At 49.9% G+C, this 10626-nt stretch overlaps 1 long non-coding RNA gene across 1 annotated transcript; it reads right to left on the bottom strand.

Annotated features, from left to right (window-relative positions):
- Positions 1-222: 222 nt before the first annotated feature.
- On the bottom strand, positions 223-1991 carry LOC145715259 (uncharacterized). The gene is made up of 4 exons (XR_014137245.1): positions 1959-1991; positions 673-750; positions 405-516; positions 223-266 (listed from the first exon to the last, which is right to left on the bottom strand). It is a non-coding gene; the product is annotated as an uncharacterized LOC145715259 (long non-coding RNA).
- Positions 1992-10626: the final 8635 nt, after the last annotated feature.

Below are 10626 nucleotides of genomic sequence, written 5' to 3'. Positions count from 1 at the left end.
GTCCTCGATGATGATCTGGAAGAGGACACAGGCCGGCGCCACATTGGGCATAGCCCACTCTCCTCTCTGGCCGGGGGCCACCCACATCCCCACTGCTGACGAAGGCCTCAGGGGCCCCACCTCGGCAATCCTGTTCGCCCCTGGGCAGCTGTGCTCACACAGCCAGTTGAACAAGTTAAGGCTGGTGGGGTCATGCCTGCGACTGGGAGCTCCACGTTCATCATCCCAGAACCACTGGACTGGAGTGGAACGCGATGTCCTGTAGCCTGCAGGAAGAGAGGATTTGAGGAGCAAGCTGATGGCCTCCTCCCCACCCACCTGCCCCTCCCCCTCCCCCTCCCTCCTGCCCCTGATTCATGCTCCTCATCCCCCTGCCCCGCACCATCATGGGACCCACACCCTACCAGCAAAGCTCAGCTGATACTCCTTAATGATCACTGGGTTCCGGAAGTACGGGTTGGCCCCAAAGAAAAACATCACTCTGCAGCGGTACTTGGGATGGCCCACTTCTTCCACCTGCCGTGAGCAATGGGACAGGAGGGGGCAAGTGTCCTCCCTCGGGGTCCTGAGCTACTTGCCTGGCTGTGAGGGTGAGCACCTTTGCCTCACCCTCTCCTGCCCAAATCCCACCCCCGACGGGACGGCCCCCAGCCACAGCCTCCCCGGTCTCACCTCCAAGTCGACCACGTAGCTGAGCACGTCTTTGTCCTGGGCACCGATCATGGCCGACAACTGGGGGTGATTCAGAATCTGTGCTGTGTCAAGGAGCTGTGCCTTCAGATGCTGTGGAAACAGACACAGCCCCCCTCCAACCCTCCCAGGCTAAGAGCAAGGGACTAGATCACGGCATGTGCAGAAAGACCAGGAAACACTAGTCCCCACACTCCTCAGCCTCTGCAGATGCATCAGACCCCATCGACACTGGGCAGTCCGTTGGCTTCCTGTACCTCCCACGCTGTCTGCACACAGCAGGGAGAGACTCCACTGCCTGCACGCCTCACAGTTCCTTCCTATATCTGACCTGTGTGGGCTGCCAGCAGCCCATCATAGCTTGTGATGTCGGCATGTGCTCTGACCCCTCCTCACGGCTGGGTTTCTTGGCAGATTCCCGTGAAGACCTATGTTGTCACCAGCCTCCTGAGTCCAGATGGAATAACATGGCTTACAGGAACCCGACTGCACACTTACGCTGCAAGCAGAGGGTGTGGGAGGGAGAAAGAGATCGAGAAGCACGGACGAGGAGGGCCGAGGAGGGAAAAGGATTAGACACAGTGACACAGCCAGTCCGGAGAGAAAGACATGGGTGGGACCGAGCCGGAGCCTGAGGACAGAGAGGGAAGCAGGGGTGGAGATACCAGGAGAGAATCCTCTGTGTGTGTGTGTGTGTGTGTGTGTGTGTGTGTGTCAGGGTCTGAGGAGGCAGCTTGTACCCCATTCGGAGTGGGTCTCAGTCGTCCTACTGTCTGGCAAAGGGGCGTGGCGTGGTTCCACTAAAGGTCATGAGTGTGTGTCTGAAATGCTCTCTTTTGAAGGAACTGCTAGGAAACGTGCACAGCCTGTGAATGTGAAGGTGGGTGTGCGGCCTGCGTAACTCTCCCATTTTGCAGCAAAATATTTCCTTGCCTTATCTGCTCTGAGTGAAGGCTGCTTTGTGCTACCCTAGCTCTGGTAGCATGGGGACACATGGCTCGTGTCTGCAAGTAATATTTGAGACCAGCCTGCAGGCCAACGTTGGCGGAGACCTAGAGGAAACTGACCCAGTCACCAAGTCCCCCCATCCCCAACAACCGCCCCTGTCCAAGGCCTTACACTGGATCCCAGACCACACCAACCCAGGGCCAGGGACCATTCCCCAGCTCTCCTCTCTGGGGGCCATCGCCCTGAGGCACCCTGCTCTCAGTGCCCAGCCCTCCTGCACAACAGCCCCCGCCATCACCCACCAGCACAAGGAAGGATACCGCCTGGGCCCAGAAGCCAGGGATGTGCTTCATGATGGCCCTTCTGTGATCCAAGTGAGAAATCCGTCTCCGAAGAATCCTGCGCTTCAGCCGCCATAAGGCCCTGGAATCCTGGGCACTCCCAGCGCTGATCTCCAGCTGAAGACGCTCCAGCGCTGCCAGCGGGTCCTGGGCTGAGGCAGGACGCAACGCTGGCTCTTGCTGCTGCAGCTCCTGTGAGAGCTGGGGCCCCTCCTCCGCCTCTGCATCTGCCTCGCGCTTCTCCTCTTGCTCCTGAATCTCCTCCTGCTGCTGTCTCTCAACTTCCACCTCCTCCTCCTCGTGCATGTCCTCTGCTTCTGGCTTGGCTTCCTCAGAATTCTCCTCTCCAGCCACCTCATCCTTGGTCGCCTCGCCGTTCTCTTCCTCCTCCCCGATCACCACCTCAGCAGCCACCATTCCGTCATCCAATATCAGCACCAATTCCTCCGCTGGGCTTGCCACCTGTATCTCACACCCGGCCTGGGCTTCCTTCACAGGATGGGCGCTTGCCGCCCCTGAACCTGGGGACTGCGGCCAGCCCACGCCCTCCAGCGCCCCTGCATTCCCGCGGGGCCGGGACTCTCCACCTTTCGCATCCAGGATGATCAGGGCCCAGGGTCGACGGGAATCTCCGCTTTGTCCGGACCGCGACACGCTGGCCATGACGCTCGGCCCCGGCCCCAGTGTAGCTAGGGCAGCCTCAGGACAAGGACAGGAAACGGCAGCAGGTGGGGAGAGCCTTGGCCGCAAGACCATTAGCTCCCTGAAGCCTCCCGCCTCAGCCCGCCAAAGTTGCGCGCAGGCGCACAGGCTCTGGGATTTGAGGACTCCGCATTGGCTGTGGCTGCTGTGGAGGAGGGGCCGAGACAGAGGCAGTGAAGAGTGTGCGCATGCGGCCTGGGGGCGAAGTGGTTCCAGGGCAGGTCAGGCCAGCTGGCCAGGTTCGGGGAGCAATCAGTTGCAAGACAGCAAGACAGGGTGCTGGCCGCCAGCAAGCGCGCGCCAATGGCCGGTCCAGGCTCTGGAGCGAGTGCCAAGGTGCCAGCGTGGCCCCCGTTTGCCGCATGTCCTCTTCAGCGCTGTCACCTTCCAGGCCTGAATTGCGAGGTCCCGGTATCGCACAGTCTGTGGTCGCTTGTACACCCTTTCTCCAGAGGCCTCACTACGGGCACCAGAGCATTCAGCACAGGAACGTCCATGCCGTGAGCCACTGCCTGCTCCGTCCCTTGCCCCTTCTTCATGAAGCTGGGGCAAGGCCTGGAGAAGTCCTTAGTGTCACGCCTACCGGGGCCACATGGCCGTCCGCACGGTATCTCCTCCTTGGCCGTTAGGCTGAGGGCGGCGGTAAGGTGGGTGCCCACCCAGAACCAGTGACACCCACCCTAGACCCACCCCACCGCCGTGTCCTTGCAAGAAAACAGCTCAGTAGACCTCACTGTACTGCAATTCAGAGCAAAGAACAACCCCCAGAGCCCCATCTGCCACTGGTGACCTACTGATCTCCGTACAGAGCGCCAGGGAGATGGGGTAGTAGGATTTAGCAGCTTGCTCCGGTCCTGAAATCTAACCTTCCACTAAAAGGAGGACGACTCCAACCAAGCAGGGCACTTAGGGGCCCTTCACCAAGAATTGGAAACTTGTCTGTGTCTGTCTCTGAGAAAGCCCGGTGCCTGCTTTCACTAGTACACACAAAAGCAGATGAGTTCAGTTCACATTTCCCAGGCGCCAACGAGAATTCTGAAGAAGCATGCACTCAGACACAGAATGTCCACTGAGACAGACAGCGAGAAAGAGACATACAGAGAGACAGAGCTATAGAGGGAGAGAGAGAGACACGTGCAAGCAGATGAAGGAAGGATGAGTGGAGGGGAAGACCGGCCTGGAGAGGGAGAGTCCCAGGGAGATTGGCGGGAGAGACAGGGAGGAGGAGCAAGACAAGAAGAGACAGAGGGGCACCTATTACAAGGAAGACAGACGGAGATGGGGGAGGCATTAGTGATGGAGAGGAGGGAGACGAAGACAAAGAGAGCTGGAAGGAAAGTGGGAGGGAGGGACAGGAAGAAGACAAGGGAGGGGGAGGCAAGTAGAGGGTAGGAGGAAGGAGAGCAGGGGCAGCCGAGGCGGAGACTGGTGGGCTGACTCTGAAGACAGGGCAACTACAGTGTGCAGTTTCACCTGGTGAAATTCACCTGTGCTATTTGCACATAGACGAATGGTGTACAGTGGTCAGCCCTCAGCACAAAAGGCACTGCTCCCACGTGGACCTTTAGGGCAGTCTGAAACGATCCCTGAACTAGAAGGAAGCTGCAACGAGGTCATTCGGGGTGAGGAAGAGGGCACCGCAGGGAAGAAAACAAGGACCCGATCCCCACAGGGCTGCTGGAAGCCCTGTACTTACCAGCAGGAGACAGGAAATGGGACTGCCAGAAAGAGACAGCAGAGATTTAGGCACAGCACGTGCGGGAAGAAATCACATCCCAAAGCTCGGCAAATTCAAGCAAAAGCAGAGGCTGCACATCCATGAATGTCAATGCTTTCCGAGTGGAACCAACGAAGTTCTCACAGATGCCCAGGAAATGTGCTCAACTCTGAGGCCCCTCGCCTCTGGCAAGCTTCTCATCCAAAGTGACTCATCACATAGAAAGGGTGCACCATGAGCAAAAGAGCCAAGGTCTCCTTCGGATCCCCGGACGCAGACAGGTGATCCGCCCAGTAATTTCAAGCCAACGTATGGTTATAAAGGTTACCTTCCACCACAGTGATGGAGGAAACTCGCACCCGAGGGGAGGACAATGAGGACGTAATGGACAAATTAGGGACCAGAACACACAGGAGGCACACGGAAATGAGACACACACTGGCAGGGGGGAGTCTCTCCCAGCCAGGAACATGCCACGTGGCAAAAGAGTAAGTGGGAAAACGTTGCTGGACCGCTTTTCACAATTTACGCCTGCATCTGCAATGTGCAAGCCAGTGATGTTTGAGCCCCTCAGATGCAAAGGGTTTGAAAACAGAAGGACAGAAAATAGAGATGTGACTGAATGCTCACAGCAAGGCAGCTGCATTTGGGGACATTAACTGGCTGGCAGAGTGCATGGCCAATCCTCTGACGAAGGTCCTACCGGCACGGAATGATTTCTGGCTCCTGGAACATATAACAGAACATGCAGAAGCCCCTCCACCTGACAGCAGGAGAGCAATTGGATCTGTCAGTGGAAGAAAGGGGTTGAATTCAGACGGAAACACACTCAAGCGCAGAAGCATACTCCAAAGACAAGACAGGCCACCAGAGCCACAGCTGACACAACACACAGGTGTGCAGAGACGAAGGTGGTTACACGGGTACAGCTGTGCCCACTTAGGCCAGGCAAGGAGGCATCACCAGAGAGGTGTCGGCAAAGGCAAAGCCAGGAAAAGTCATGGACACACCAGGGTCACTCAGGAAGACAGAGGAGCACAGGCAATGCAAGACATTTCCTGCGCACAGAGAACAACGATCCCGACAGACCAATGAGAGACATGTGTGGTTCAGAGACATGGAAGTCAGAAGGCTCCTGAATTGCTGAGGGTGTCCTCTTTCGAGGGACAGCACTCTGGGGCCCACACACGCTGGTGTTGGGGTGGAAGAGGCCACTGGGCAGCAGATACAGTTGTGCAGGGGGTTTAGCAGCTCCTGGACCCTAGGGCTCCCCGGGGAGAGCTGCGGATACGGGAGGACACCCGGGGTTGCCGGGTGTGCAGCATGAGGGCTGTAATCCCTCGGACACAGAGCACCGAGGCCTCTGACCACGGACCTCAAGTGTCCACACTTGAGGGTTTGGCTCTGGGTGCCGTGAGTGCATTCTACACCCACACCTTGTCCGTACCTTGTCTTTGGGACAGGCCGGGCGGAAACGTCACCCTGGCCCCTAAGAAGGTATTGGCTGGAGATATTAACATGTGGGGGACCCTGTGTTCACCTGTCCCGTAAAGTGTTCCTGCTCGGCAAGACCTATCAAGTAACGGCCTGCTTGTGCAGAAAGATGCCCCAAAGGGCCCAGCCTCATGACCACTGGGGCCGTATTCCCACTGCACACTCATGGGCCATACTTTCTTTGGATGTTCACACCCAAAGACTCGGGTCAGCACAGGGAGCTTTTCCAGGGTACCCCGACATTTACCCATCAAGCAGCTGAGAAGACGTGCCTCTCCAGCCAGTGTGCAGACAGCAGCGAGAGAAAGGCCTGCCTTCCCTTCTAGAGAGTGCGACAGCCTCTGCCCTGGAAGAGGTAAGGCTTGGTCGCACAGATCCTCAACTCCACAGCGTGCTGACACCCCGCTGACCATGTTGTCTGCATATGATAAGGGCAAGAGGCCTCCATGCATTGGGACTGCCCACGCCTTCTCTGGAATAGAGCCACTGCAGAGAAGGCTCTTGTACTGCAGAGCTGTGCAGTGGGGGTCCTGGGGGGCTTGGGCAGCTTGGGAGACAGGAAGATTAGTGTCGGGATGTCAGTCTCAGGCACGCTGTGCTGGGGGCCGTGTTACATGGGGATACAGAAGAGCCTGCGATGGACAAGGCTGAACTCTGTCTACTGCACTGCTTGCACGGTGGAGCTTTTGCCCCATCCCTAGCACAGACATCTCTGGCAAGCAGCCATCTGCTGTGTAAGGAGTATCCCAGCACTCACGTCTTCGCAGGTGAGGCTCGTCCCAGTCCTTTCTAAGCTCCAGGCCTGCCGGGGACCTCTGCACAGAATGCTAAGGCCTCACACATCCATCGTTCCCTATGTGGTTGAGGCAGCCTTTGTCCTGGCACTCAGGCAAAGGAACACAGGCTGCCTGGGACGAGGCGACTTCCCTGAGCGCCTGCTGGTGTTTGCACTTGGGAGTCTTCTCACAAGTCTCACATGGCGTGTTGGACACACGGCTTAAGCCTGTGGACACAGAGGAAGAGCATCACCCAACTCATCACCGCTGATGATGAGAGGGCAGAGGGCACACGGGAGAGGATGGTGTGTTTGTGCCCTTGAAGAGCCCCACCTCCCCATGACCCTCCCCTCTGTTGGCTTGCAATCTGGGCCACCCATTTGTAACCTGAGGTCTTTTCAGAAACAGCGAATTTCACACAAGGGCATCAGTACTAGGACTCCTTCAGGAGTCTTGTGGGTGTGAGTGTGTGATCAAATTGTTTAATCAAAAAATTAGGTATTTTGTTTTGTTTACAATTTTATTTCCAACATTCATTCTAAAAATTGTTATGCTTTAATATATGATTTTTAAAAAACTCCTTCAACGTATGATTTGATATTCGATCTTGCAAAAAAACCTCTTAAATTTTTATTTATTGAAAATTGGGATGACAAGTTTGATGTCAATATTTAAAAGTTTCTCAAATCATTCCATCTGACAATATTGCCGTAATTGCTGATATTGTATTTGATTTTAAAATGGCTCAACTTATCTTTTTAAAAGTAATTTATTTTGAAAGAGAGAGAGAGAAAGAGAGAGAGAGAGAGGGAGAATACAGAGGAGAGGCACAGAGACAGTGAGATAGAATCTCAAACATAAATTAGAAATCCAAAAGCTCTGAAGAAACAAAAGTCCAGGACCAGATTAATTCTACTATAAACTTAAAGAAATGTTACTCCCTGTTCTTCTCAAAGGAATTCCAACTTCATTCTAGGAGACCAGCATTAACCTTATATCAAAATCAGAATACTACTCCACTAAGAAAAAGAACTACAAGCCCATATGTTTAATGAACATAGATGCAAATATCCTCAAGAAAATACTTGCATACTGACTGTAATAATACATTATAAAAAAGTATTCACCACAATTGAGGTAGATTTATTCCTAGTTTGCAAGTATAGTCCAATATTCCCAAATCAATTAACATGTTACAGTACACCAATAAGATAAAGGAGAAGAACCCCATTATCATTTCAATAGCTGCAGGAAAAGCATTTGAAGAAGTACAACATCCATTCATGATAAACACCCTCCGCAAATTAGGTTTAGAGGAAAAATACCTCAACATAATAAAGGCCATCTATGAAAAACTCATAGCTAAAATCTTTCTTAATGGGGAAAACCTGAAAGCTTTTCCCGTAAGCTTAGGAAGAAGACAAGGATATCCACTCCCACCACTTTTTTATTCAGCACAGTACTAGAACTCCTAGCCACAGCAATTAGACACTAAAAAGAAGTAAAAGGCGATGGAATCAATAAAGAAGAAGAAAAATGGTCTCGATTTATAGAGGACATGATACTCTACTGTAAAACCTGAAAGATTCCACGGACAAAACTGTGATAACTGAAGAACGAATTCAGTAAAGTCATAGGATGCAATCAACACAAAGAAACCTGTTGCATTTCTATACACTAATAATGAAGCTGCAGAAAGACAAATTAAGAAACAATCCCATTTATAATTGGACCAAAAAAATAAGATATCTAGGGGTAAACTTATACAAAGAGGTGAATAACCCATACTCTGAAACCTATTAAATAAGGTTGAAAGAAACTGAAGTCAACACAAAGAAATGGATAATTCCATGTTCATGGATTGAAAGGGCAAATAATGTTAAAATGTCTATGTTACCAAAGCGATCTACATATTTAATGTAACCCCAATGAAAACACCAACGGCATTTCTCACAGAACTAGAACAACCAGTCCTAAACTTTATATGGGACCACCAAAGAACCTGAAGAGCAAAGTAATCTTAAACAAACAAACAGACAGACAGACAAACAGACAAACACTGGAGGCATCACAAACTCCAGATATCAAGTTATACTACAAAGCTGTAGTTAATCAAAACTGCATGGTACTGGGACAAATTGGAATGTAGACCAATGGCACAGAATAGAATACCTAGAAATAAACCCACAACTATCTGGTCTATTAATCTTTGACAGAGGAAGAAAGCATATAAAATGGGAAAAAGGTATTCTCTTCAGCAAATGGTGTTGGAAACCTGGACAGAAATATGGAAAAGAACGAAACTGGACCACTTTCTTACAAAACACATTAAAATAAATCCAAAATGGATTAGAGACATAAATTCTGACCCTGATACCATAAAAATTCTAGAAGAGAACACAGGCAGTAATTGTTTGACATTAGCCAAAGAAACGTTTTCTAGGTATATCTCCTGAGACAAGGGAAACAAAAGCAAAAATAACTATTGGGATTGCATCCACACAAAAAGCTTCTGCACAGCTAAGGAAAAAATCCACAAAAATGAACGGCAACCTACACAACGGGACAAGATATTTGCAAATGACATATCCAGTAATGGATTAGTATCCACTACATAAAGAACTTACAAAACTCAATACTGAAAAACGAAATTATCCAATTAAATAATGGGCAGAAGACCTTAACAGACACTCCTCCATGAAGACATGCAGATGGCCAACAGACACGTGAAAACATGTTTATCATCACTTACCATCAGGAAATTGCAAGTCAAAAGGACAATGAGATACCACCTCACACTTGTTGGAATAGCCTAACTCAGCAACACAATGAACAACAGGTGTTGATGAGGATATGGAAAAAGAACTTTTGCACTGTTGATAGGAATGCAAACTGGTGCAGTCAGTGTGGAAAACATAGTAGGTTCCTCAGAACGTGAAAAATACAACTGCAGCAATCACACTACTGTGTGTTTAGCCAAAGGATACAGAAACGATAATTCAAAGAGATACAAGAACCCTGATAATTTTGGCAGCATTATCTAAAATAGCAAAGATAAGGAACAGCCACGCGTCCATCAAATGATGAATGGATAAAGATTTAGTATGTATATATGATGTGGTATTATAATGTGGTATTATACACACATAATTATATGATGTGGTATATTATGTATAATACCCACACACAGTGGAATAGCACTCAGCCATGTAAAATAATGAAATCTTGCCATCTGCAACAGCATGAATGGAGCTAGAGAGTATAATGCTAGGCAAAAGAAGTCAGTCAGAGAAAGACAGATACCATATGATTTCATTCATAGGTGAAATTTAAGAAACTAAACAAATGATCAAAAGTTGGGGAAAAAGAGTAACAGACAAATCAAGAAACATACACTTAATTATAGATAACAAACTGATGGTTACCAGTGTTGGGGGGGGTGCAGATGTAGTGAGTGAAATATGTGATGGGGATTAAGGAGTGCCCTTGTTGCCATGAGTACTGGGTATTGTAAGGGATTGCTGAATTAGTATATTGTACATCTGAAACTAATATAACACTATATGTGAAAAAATAGGGGCTTCTAGGTGGCTCAGTTGGTTGACCATCCAACTTTGGCTCAGGTCATGATCTCGCAGTTCGTGGGTTCAAGCCCTACATTGGGTCACTGGTGTAGGCATCACGCCCACTTCAGATATGCTATTCCTCTCTCTCTGACCCTGCTTGCATTCTCTCAAAAATAAATAAGATATTGTTTAAAAAACGTAAAATATTTAAAAATAAATTCAATTTATAAGAAAAGAAAAAAAAAAAAAAAAACTTTAGAGCACCTAAATAAATTACTGGATTTTCTGATATTTTAGGTATCAGGAAATTCATTTGTTTGCATATGTGTTATTATGTCTTTTTAGGTATTCTCTGTCCTGTCCTGTTTTAATAATAATAGCAGTAATAATAG

Source organism: Panthera onca (genome assembly GCF_046562875.1).
Source record: "Panthera onca isolate mPanOnc1 chromosome Y unlocalized genomic scaffold, mPanOnc1 haplotype 2 h2.ChrY_unloc_1, whole genome shotgun sequence".
NCBI classification, from domain to species: Eukaryota; Metazoa; Chordata; class Mammalia; order Carnivora; family Felidae; genus Panthera; species Panthera onca.
This window is presented reverse-complemented; position numbering and strand designations above follow the sequence as displayed.